We start from the raw sequence: 11,014 nt of genomic DNA, 5'->3' as shown, positions 1-11,014 counted from the left end.
TTGACCTCATGATCCGCCCGCCTCGGCCTCCCAAAGTGCTGGGATTACAGGTGTGAGCTGCCGCGCCCAGGCCAGGATCTCACTCTTTTCAGTGGCTAAATAGTAAGCACTCCCTTGTGTATATGGACCGCATGTTTTTATCCATTCATCTGTTGATGGACAGGTGATTCCTAAATCTTGGGTACTGTGAACAATGCTGTAATAAACGTGGGAGTGAAGAGATCTCTTCAATACACTGATTGCCTTTCTTTGGAGTCTGTGCCCAGCAGTGGGATTGCTGGATCATATGGTAGCTCTACTGGTGGTTTTTGCTTTTTTTCTTTTCTTTTTTTTTTGAGATGGAATCTCGCTCTCTATTCTTGTTGCCCAGGCTGCAGTGCAAAGGCATGATCTGGGCTCAATGCAACCTCCGCCTCCCAGGTTAAAGTGATTCTCCTGTCTCAGCCTCTCGAGTAGCTGGGATTACAGGAGCCCACAATGACACCTGGCTAATTTTGTATTTTTAGTTTAGAGACGGGGTTTCCTCCATGTTGGTCAGGCTGATCTCGATCTCCTGACTTCAGGTGATCCACCCACCTCAACCTCCAGGAGTGCTGGGATTACAGGCATGAGTCACCACGCCCAGTCTACTTTTAGTTCTTTGAGGAACCTGCAAACTGTTCTCTGCACTGGTTTGTAAGTTTGTTGTTTTAACCTTATCACTGGATACCTAGCATGGGCAGAGTGGTAGGGGTGGATAAGGCACTCAAATATTTCTTCAAGGGAGGGAGCAAGGAAAGCAAGGGGGCCAGAACATTCACCTTGGACGTCCTTGAACCCTCACCACACCTGGTATTCAGCCTGGAAGAATAGCACCAAATCATGGGTGTGCAAACGGATGGATGAAGAAATGACTTTCTCCTGGGGCTTCATCGTGTCAAACTCACACTTCTCGTCTCCAGTGGCACTGACCCCTGTCCTGTCTCAGCACCTGTTCAGGTCTAAAGTGGCAATCCTGGGACCCCATGGCCTGTAGTTTCCTGATGTGTTTTTTGCACTTTTTTTTTTTTTAAGACAAAGGAGCCCAGAGATTGGGTATCCTGTTTTTTTGGTTTAAAACTGTTGGAGGTATTCGAACCAGAGTGACTCCATCTTGAATAGGGGCTGGATAAATAGAGTCTGAGATCTGCTGGGTTGTTCCAGGAGGTTAGGCATTCTTAGCCACATTAGATTTACGGTTAAAGGAATAGTTGAATTCATGTCAACCAAACCAACCCAAGATTTAACAGACCCAGGAAATGTCCTAATATCCTGATATCTTACGAACAAAAGCATTGTTAGTTTAAGAATCAATTTCGCTTTAAAGGTATAGATTCTTGTGAAGATGGTAGTTATGCAAAGATGAGCAATCCTTTGACACAGCCCTGGCAGTGACGCACCTCCCCCATGGCTTTCACTCTGTTATTCTGTATGTAAACAAGCTTTTCAGCTAAGATGGATGCGTTCCTCCTCTTGCCTTTGGGAGCGCCCTGCGCTGTCTATGAAGTAGCCCTTACTTTATTCCCATACTCTCTTAATAAACCGGCTTTTGTGTTACTCTCTGGACTTGCCCCCAGTTTTTCCTTGTGCAAGATCTAAGAACCCTCTCTTGGGGTCTGGATTGAAACCCCCTTCCAGTAACAAAACCACAGTGGCCCTGATTTTCTTAGAGAGAGTTCCTGAGAGTCCAGAAGAAAAGATTTGTGTTCCGATTGCATCCAGGTCAAGCAGCCTGACCCGACTTGTTGACAGTTGTCTGTGCTGTTACAGAAAAGTCTCCACCCGGGAGAGGTGGGGGACAGGGCCAATGCCCATTTGCCTTCTAAGCAAATGCATCAGAGACTGTTCTAACAGGGAAGGAAAGTATAACTAATGAAATTAAATTCAGGGAAGGAAGATGAGCTTTGCTAATGATTAATGTTCACCTTAATAGATCGGCAAGACATGCTGAGTTGAGAAGCTGCCCAGATGGTTCCAGCACGGTGCCCAAGCACAGGAGGAACAATGAGAGGAGCAACTTCGGCTCCTCCCACGCGCAGCTGGTCTCTGGGGAAACACAGTCATTAATTGCTCTGAAATGTCAGTCGCTTTGCTTCCAAGTCGCCACTTCCCCAGCAGCTTTCTGATCTGCCCCTTGAAAATGACTTCCAGTGTGGACATTGACGCTAGCTTGTGTTTAAAACAGAATTTGGGGCCATGTGTGGTGGCTCATGCCTGTAATCTCAGCACTTTGGGAGGCCGAGGCAGGCGGATCACCTGAGGTCAGGAGTTCGAGACCAGCCTGACCTACATGGTGAAATCCCATCTCTACTAAAAATACAAAAATTAGCAGGATATGGTGGCGAGCACCTGTAATTCCAGCTACTCAGGAGGCTGAGGCAGAAGAATTGCTTGAACCCAGGAGGCAAAGGTTACATGCGTCAAGGTTACACCACTGCACTCCAGCCTGGGTAACAGAGTGAGACTTCGTCTCAAAAAAAAAGAAAATGAATTTTGGGGCCACCTACCATATCAGTGCATTAGCATTTTACATTTTTTTTTTTTGAGACAAGGTCCCACTATGTGGCCCAGGCTGGAGTGCAATGGTGCAATAATGACTCACCACAGCCTCCATTTCCTGGGCTCAAGTGATCCTCCTGCCTCAGCCTCCCGAGTAGCTGGGACCACAGGCACAACACCGTGCCTGCCTAAAGCAAGCATTTTACAAAGTGACGAATCAGTTCAGTTCAACACATGGGGGTGGCATCCTGCTGTTCTTCCCCTGCTGTTCTTCCCCTCGGAAAGCAAATACCCACAGGGAATGATGCACACAGAATAGTGTGAGGTAGGGTCCGTGGGGGCTTCCAGAGAATAAGACAGAGAGCCAGAAGGGGACCCAACTAAGGCATCACCTGCCAGCCAATGGTGGCCATATTGTCTTCCTGGAGGGACAGGCCCTGGGCTCACAGCAATGCACCATCTGGGGCTGGGGTCTTCTGCTCTCTCTTTTCCAGGCACCAGCGGCAGACAGGAAAGGACCACTCTCCCAGGGTCCCCCTTTGGGACACATGGCCTCCTTTGCTCTCCATCTCTTCCCTCTGGGGTTTCATGGAGCCCCGACTGTGTGCCAGGCCCTGCAGCAGCTAAGGACACCGGGCTCCAGGCCCCGCTCTTGCAAGAGAACCAGACAAGCTGCCTGGGCAGTGGACAGTGTGAGGCGACACACCAGGAGAATTGGAGCAGGCAGGTGCCTTGGTGCGGTGTCGGGAGGGGCGGACATCTGTGTGACAACGGAAACTTCCCTCTGTTTGGAACCTCCCTGTATGTAACTCTGCAGTCTTTAAAACAATGTAATCTCTAGGACGCCACAGCTTCCCAAATCCTATTGACCTGTGATTCGGATAAGAACTGATCTCATTTGTGTCTGAATGAATGAATGTTGTCTGTGCAAGCAGCTGACTTCAGGGCTAGGCTGGTATCCAGCATCATAAGAGCAAAGGCATGCTTTGTGGTTGCAGATTGGCAACGGAGCGGCCCTCCCTCACTCTCCCGTGGGGCCCGAGAGGGTCCAGGGGTGAGGGGAGCCAGTGGCGGCAGCCTGCCTCAGTGCGTGTTCTCCGAGCTCTTCCTGACCTTGCTGGGAGTGTGTCTGATCAAACGTTTCCCCTGTGACTAAATATTTGGTCACGGCAGCAGGAGAGAATTCCATCAGCGGACAGCTCTATTTTTAAGGCTCTGGCTTTGTTTTCTGTTTCCCAAGAGGCAGCCCCTGCAGCAGGCTGGAGCCTCTGACACTGACAGCCTGTCTCGTGTAATGTTAAGCAGGCATCGGACACTTGCTGGAAGGCAGGGAATTGCAATGGAAAACGGTGGAGGTGAGAGGCTGTGCTCCTCAGGGTGAAGGCAGCTTCTGTGCTCCTGAGATCTACTGTCAAGCCAAGGTGACGCCTGCTTGCATGCTACCTGAGGGGTGTGTGTGTGTGAGAGTGTGTGTGTGTGTGTGTGCCTGTGTGCCAGTGTGTGTGTGTGTGTGTGTGTATGTGCACACATTTTCTATAATGATAGCATCCTATTTGCCAATCACTGCCTGAAGCAATCCTTTCTCCAACCCCACTAATCAGCTCATTTATTCACTCTCCCCTCATGAGTCTGTTTTGTCTTGCCGTAAAGAAATATCTGAGACAATTTATATATATATATATATATATATGTGTATTTGGTTTATGGCCCTGCAGGCTGTACAGGAAGCGTGGTGCCCTCATCTGCTTCGGGGGAGGCCTCAGGAAGCTTTTACTCATGGCAGAAGGGAAGGGAGGCTGGCATCGCACATGGCGAGACAGGGAGCAAGAGAGGTGGCAGGCTCTTTGATTTTATTATTTATTTTCTTTTTTGTGTGATTATTTTTGACTTTTATTTTAGGCTCAGGAGCACATGCAAGTTAGTTGTAGAGGTAAACTGTGTGTCATAGGGGTTTGCTGTACAGATGATTTCATCATTCCAATAATGAGCACAGGACCCTATAGAGATTTTTCCTGGTCCTCTCCCTCCTCCCACTTTCCACCCTCAAGTAGGCCCCAGTGTCTGTTGTTCCCCTCTTTGTGCCCATTGGTTCTCATCCATTAGCTCCCATTTATAAAGAAGAACTTGTGGAATTTGGTTTTCTGTTTCTGCATTAATTCACATCAGATAATGGCCTCCAGCTCCATCCATGTTTCTGCCAATACATGATCTCATTTTTCAAGGCTGCATAATATTCCATGGTGCATCTGTACCACATTTTCTTTATTCAGTTTACTGTTGATGAGTACTTGGATTGATTCCGTGTCTTCGCCATTGTGAACAGTGCTGCAGTGAACATATGTGTGTGTGTGTGTGTCTTTATGGTAGAATGATTTATTTTCCTTTGGGATTATGCTCAGTAATGGGATTTCTGGGTCAAATGGTTTAAGCTCTTTGAGGAATTGCCACATTGCTTTCCACCATGGCTGGGTTCGTTTATGCTCCTGCCGACAGTGTGCAGGGATTCCCTTTCCCAGACAACCTTGCGCCAGGCTCTTTTGCACAACCAGCTCTTACATGAACTCATTGCTGCAGCGGGGGCACAAACCATTCGTGAGGGATCCGTCCCCATGACCCAAGCCCCTCCCACCAGGCCCCACCTCCAACATTGGGATCAAATTTCCATATGAGATTTGGAAAGGACAGATATCCAAACCATATCAAGCACCCTCTAACCTAGTATCTCAATCTCAGCTCTCCTGTGAGCTGGCCCTGTGGTTTTTGCACATGCGCTCCATCGGTCCAGGGCTCCTTTCCCCTATGTGACAATGTGACCTCTCATAGAGGACGTGCCGCCTGCCCGGAGCCCCATCAGAGGTTTAGCCGCTTTTGCTGTCCAGTCTCTTCTGAGACATTGCAACCCACCTCTTACACATCCGCCGCTCATGCCCTGAGCATACATAGGTGTCGTGTGGGCAGCGCTCTTGTTACGCACCTGCCATTTGTGCCCTGAGTAAGAGATGGCATTGTGTAGGCAGTGCTCCGGGTTTCTGCTGGAGAAAAACTGGTCCATTTCGACCTTCCCCATCCCCACAGATTTGACCTCTGTAGGACTGGTGCAGGGGAGCATGGCTGGAGGCCAGCCAAGCAGACATTAATTCTTTGTCCACCCCTTGGGAAATGCTCCTTGCAACAGCACCTGTAGGAGACCTTCCCGTTATGCATAGGACCCTGCCTTTTAGGCTTTCTTTCCACCTACTCCTGGACACAGGGGTTGATCCACAGCGAGCACTTGAGCCATTCAGGACAATCGTGTTTTGAATGGAGTTGATGGTGAAGAACACAGTCTCTGTGCTGTCAATACATAGCCTCCTGTTCTGGCCAGAGCCATCCTGGGAGAATGTGGCTGTCACGCGGGGAGGCAGATAGCGGGCTCCTGGTGATGATGCCCGAACCCTGAGACCTTCGCCACTGCCATTTGCTTCTGCGGGCACATCCACATCCCTCTTGAACCACAGCAACCAGGAGGAGGCTGGGCAAAGGCCCAGAGAGGGACGTGGAGCGGGGCATTGTTGAAAAAGCAACACGATTTGGTAACACACTTCAGCATTGATCCCAAGGGAAGGTGGATTTTAAAAAACCATATAAGAACATGACCTTTGCCACTGCTCTTGTAGAAATGGAAGAAGAGGGGATCGGGGCGAGTGAGAGGCCACCTTATCCATGGGTAGTGCCTACAAGGCATCTGCAACATTGACCTGGGGCTCTCCCTGCTGTGGGTGTGTTTCCTGTGAGCTCAATGGTTAGTGGGAAAGAAAACAGCAAAGCAAGGTCACATTAATTGGAAAATGTGATTATCTTCAAAAAGACAAGACACCATGAAGGCTTCTCCAGCTCACCTCCAAAGATTTGCCTGCATCCCAAAAAGCTTTTTTTTTTTTTTTGTAAAGGTCAACAGGAAGAAAATCTTTGATGTACTTTAGTTCTGGATTCAAGAGTATTTCTGACATCTGGGCTACATGGCATGTCTGGATGTTTTTCTACTTCCTCAGACTTCCTGGATCGAAATTAAGCTTCTCACCTTTAACGATCCCAGGTATCTAACTTCCACCTGCCAATGGTAATAGGGCATTTTCAGGGTCTAAGACAAAAATAACCCTAAAAGTAAGCAAGATTTAGGCAGTAGCGGGGACACCCTACAGTCATTGTTCAGGCACAGTCACAAAGCAGAGGGCCCTTTGGAATCCAGTCCCACGGCATTGCAAACCCAAAGCGGCCCCAAAGTAGCGTGTCTCAGTGGATCGAGGTTTGTCTGGCCAGACTTAGGGTGCACGCAGGAAGGAGGAACACAAGTCCCAGTAGAACCTGAGGCCTGTGTTTTTTTCAAAGAGGGTTCCAAAAGCTTCGATATTTAAAGAGGAGAGATCAAGTGGGAGGGGAAGAAAAAGTGAAAAAAAGGAGGGAGGGTAGGTAACGAGACCGGCATTATCTTCGTGAAACGCGCGGATCCCTGCTCAGTGAAGGTACATTTCAAGTGGGAAAAGGCAGGCCACGGGGGTGGGGGGAGGGGCGGTCAATGATACATTTGTCTGATGCCCAGTAAATCTACATTTTACATAAGCAAGCATGTGCAGTAAGCTCTCTGGGAACAAAAGGAAGGCAGCTTTTGCATGACTGGGTTCCAGGCTTAACCCTCCCTTTGGCAGAGCCAGTTTCAGTTCCTGAGATGCGGTTTTTCTTTCACAGCATCAGAAAAGGAAGATGGATTTCAGTGTATTTAGACTGGGCAAGCTGGTCTAATTCTACCCACTCCACACCTCTCTCTGTGGTCTTGGTCTAGTAGCTACGCTCATCAACATTTCCTTTTGGCTCATGCAAATATTTGAATATTAAAATATCAAAAATTTAAATACCCGTGTCAGGTATTCACTGGAACATAAGTTAATATCTGAATATCTAGAGGTGGACGTAGGGTGTAGGGTTAAGGGGAATTCTGCTGTAACTGGTCACCTTCAAAGTTCACTCTATATGATTTACTTATTTATTTATTTTTGAGACAGAGTCTCACTCTGTCACCCAGGCTGGAGTGCAATGGCGCAATCTCAGCTCACTGCAACCTCTGCTTCCTGGGTTCAAGTGATTATTGTGCTCAGCCTCTCAAGTAGCTGGGATTATAGTTGCTCACCACCATACCCAGCTAGCTTTTTGTTTTTGAGATGGAATCTTGCTCTGTCATCCAGGCTGGAGGGCATTAGTGCGATCTCGGCTCACTGCAGCCTCCGCCTCCAAGGTTCAAGCAATTCTCTGCCTCAGCCTCCCGAATAGCTGGGATTACAGGCACCCACCACCATGCCCAGCTAATTTTTGTATTTTTAGTAGAGATGGGGTTTCACCATCTTGACCAGGCTGGTCTTGAACTCCTGACCTCGTGATCTACCCACCTCAGCCTCCCAAAGTGCTGGGATTTCAGGTATGAGCCACTGCTCCCGGCCTCAGCAAATTTATTGTATTTTAGTAGCAACGAGGTTTTGCCATGTTGGCCAGACTGGTCTCCAACTCCTGGCCTCAGGTGATCCACCCACCTTGGCCTCCGAAAGTGCTGGGATTACAGACGTGAGCTACTCAGTGTAATTTAAACAGTAGTTTCTATAATACTAATTCCTGGGAACAACACCATTTTACTGATGGGAAAACTGAGGCTCTGAGATGCTGAGGTTATCAGGCTACAAGTGGTGATCTGACTCCTGTGACAGTGCTCCCTGCTCATTAAAAAAAACTAGTAGGGCACCTTTTCTGTGAAGAGGGTGGAAAATTGCTTCAGAAGAGCTTTCCGATCTACTACCTAAAGTGCCTGGGAGGAAAGGCCACTAGAATACAATGTTAAATGCGGTGAATTTTGTGTTTAAAACTAACTCAAAGGCTCACACTTGTCAAGGTGGGGAGACAGCAAGTCAATGACTGCATTGCACACAGAAATTATACAACTTCTGAAAATAAATTGTGTTGCCCTAATAGATTTTACCTATGAATTAAAAATTGAAACTCAGTTTTCTCTTTGGCCAGCTGTGAGCTTTTGCCTGCTAGGAACAGAGTCCCAGTTCACACAGGACCCCCAGCTACCTCAGGACCCTGGACAGAGTCCCGGCTCACATAGGACCCCCAGCTCCCTCACACCCACTGACTGATGAACGCCTGTGTGTTTTGTATCGGTAACCTGAATCAGGTAAAAGCTGCATGGAGAGATGGGAGGGGGCGGGCACAAGGATTGTGGTGACATCCCCCTGTGGGTGCGGGACCTGCAGCCTTAGGGGCATGTGGCCTGGTGTCTGCTGTCTCCATGCCAGGTGTTCAGGCACTGCCATCATCTTGGGGTCAGCATGTAGGGCCCTGCTGGAGTTCACACTCAGCCCTACCGGGCATCAGATTCTGTCTGGGATGTACTGCAGGAGTTAGAGACGTGGGTTGGAAGTGGGGCTCAGAGATCAGAGACGAATATGGCTGACTGAGAATTAGGCTGGGCTCCAGCTCTGGGTACAATGGGTGGAAAAGTCAGAGGTGCAGCAGCTGCTCAGGAATCTGGTGGGAAGAGGCTCAGCTCACCTGAGTGGCCAGGCCTCTAGGCCCGGCGATGGGGACTCCAAGGCGAGCAGCCCGGAGGTGCTTCTGGTTTTCCCATCAGCCCCGGTCAGTGTCTAGGGAATGCCCAGGAGAAGCAGCAGAAGCCCTGGGTTCCTGCCACCCACAGAGTCTACAGGGCCACTCCTCTGCCCTGGGGTCAGGGAGCTGGGGCATCGTAGACACCTCCTGCCTCATGCTGTCTGCGCCCTGCGGCATCACTCAGAGACTCCTCCATTGCAAGAACACTCTGCCCCATGCTAGCTGGGAGCCAAGGGAAGATTCGATCAGGAGCCTGTGGGTGCCTTCAAAGGCTTTCAGGAAACTCTGATGGACTCATAAGGGCTCTCTTTCCTGGTCCTGGCTCAGGGACACTGATGTGTGTGGCTGTTGTGTGCCATGTCTTGTCTTCCAAAGGGACTCTCTGGCTAAGAGTTAGGCAGAGGCAGGCCACCTGTTTCTGGGATCTCCAGTCACTGCCACTGGAATCTCAGGGGACTCACCCAAACCCACCCACATGGCAAGCAGAAAGCCTCACAAATCACTGATGTTCCACATGAGTTTTTCCAGCAGAGCACACAGGGGTCCCTCTTCAATAACTGCTTAATATCTGTAATACGTCTTAGTGTTTTCTAAGATAAAGTCCTGTTGACAAGGCCTGAGCTCCTGTGTGTCTGGTGTCTGGCTCCGCAGGAGGGATTTCCATGTCTGCTTGCAGGCTGGGGTCCAGTCTAGCTCTGGATGGAACGCTGGCCTTGCACAAAGGAAGGGAGCCACAGAAGGCAGCATTCAAAGCCCGAGTCCCTGGAGGATGGAGGATACAGGACGTGGAATGCAGGTGTCCTGTGAGCAGGAGCGGGGAGCGCGGAAGAGGGCGGTATCGGGCTGTGCAGAAGGAAAGGCAGCAGCAGCCGCCCCGGCTCTCCAGGCTTTCTGTGAAACCCTTGGCTTTTGAAAGATTCACCTCTTGGGGGGCATTTGGGGTGAGGCAGGGTGGAGAGGACCGGGAGTAATGATGTCAGGGCACGTGTAGGAAGAGAAGTGGTCCTCTGTGCTGGGTGTTGGCAGAGAAGACTTGGAAAGGATTTGAGTTAATACCTTTTCAACAATGAGCTTTCAAAGGTTGTTCCACGTGGCCTCTGTCGATGCCTCTCGCAGGAGGAAAACATCTCCAGCCACATTTCAGGAGCCAGCCCGGCAGCTTTATCCGTGTCAACAGCTGAGAACAGCGCCAGGCAGCAAATGTGCAAAGAAGCGTGTGGAGATGCCATGGGGATTCCGGCTTTCAGCCTTGGAGTTGACCATGCTGGGAAGTTCTGCTAGATGGAGCATTTGTGGGCATTGTCAGAGAGCAGAGGGCATGTGAGTGGCCAGGCCTCCAGGCCTGGGGACGGGGACTCTGAAGCAAGCAGCCTGGAGGTGCCCCTGGTTTTCCCATCAGCCTGGGCATGTCTGGTGATGCCCAGAAGGAGCAGCAAAAGCCCTGGGTTCCCGCTCCCCATGTCCAGAGTGCACAGTTCCACACCCTGCATCGCAATGGGGGCTTAAAGCAGTGGCCATGCCTGCTTCCCTCCACCGGGGAGCTCAGCGCAGAATCCCAGTTGCGAGGCTCTGCCTCCAAGCACCCGCCTCACTGGAACAAGTCATCACAACAACCAAGACAGCTTGCAATCAAGACTACACAGCCCTCGTCCTTGTATGGAAACCACATGACAGGTATTAAAGCGTGGCTATTTGAGGAAATCATAATAAATATCTTTGGCAGAGTAAGGCTGGTGACGGCTTGAGTCTCAATGGCTGAGACTCTGTCAGCCTTCCCATTATGAAACCCATTTTTCAGAGTTTTTAACTTGAAAGTAAAAATGTGCTCCTGGTAGAAGAAACCTAGTACACGAAGTCTCCA

The 11,014-nt window shown here is 49.8% G+C and overlaps 1 long non-coding RNA gene across 1 annotated transcript; it reads left to right on the top strand.

Moving 5' to 3' along the window:
• Positions 1 to 3,516: 3,516 nt before the first annotated feature.
• On the top strand, positions 3,517 to 9,186 carry LOC119467139. Its single transcript, XR_005195671.1, has 3 exons — positions 3,517 to 3,938; positions 6,447 to 6,592; positions 8,560 to 9,186. It is a non-coding gene; the product is annotated as an uncharacterized LOC119467139 (long non-coding RNA).
• Positions 9,187 to 11,014: the final 1,828 nt, after the last annotated feature.

The sequence above is a fragment of the Cebus imitator genome, unplaced genomic scaffold, assembly GCF_001604975.1.
Source record: "Cebus imitator isolate Cc_AM_T3 unplaced genomic scaffold, Cebus_imitator-1.0 Scaffold261, whole genome shotgun sequence".
Lineage (NCBI taxonomy): Eukaryota > Metazoa > Chordata > Mammalia > Primates > Cebidae > Cebus > Cebus imitator.
The sequence above is the reverse complement of the archived record's forward strand: the minus strand, read 5'-3'. Positions and strand labels throughout refer to the sequence as shown.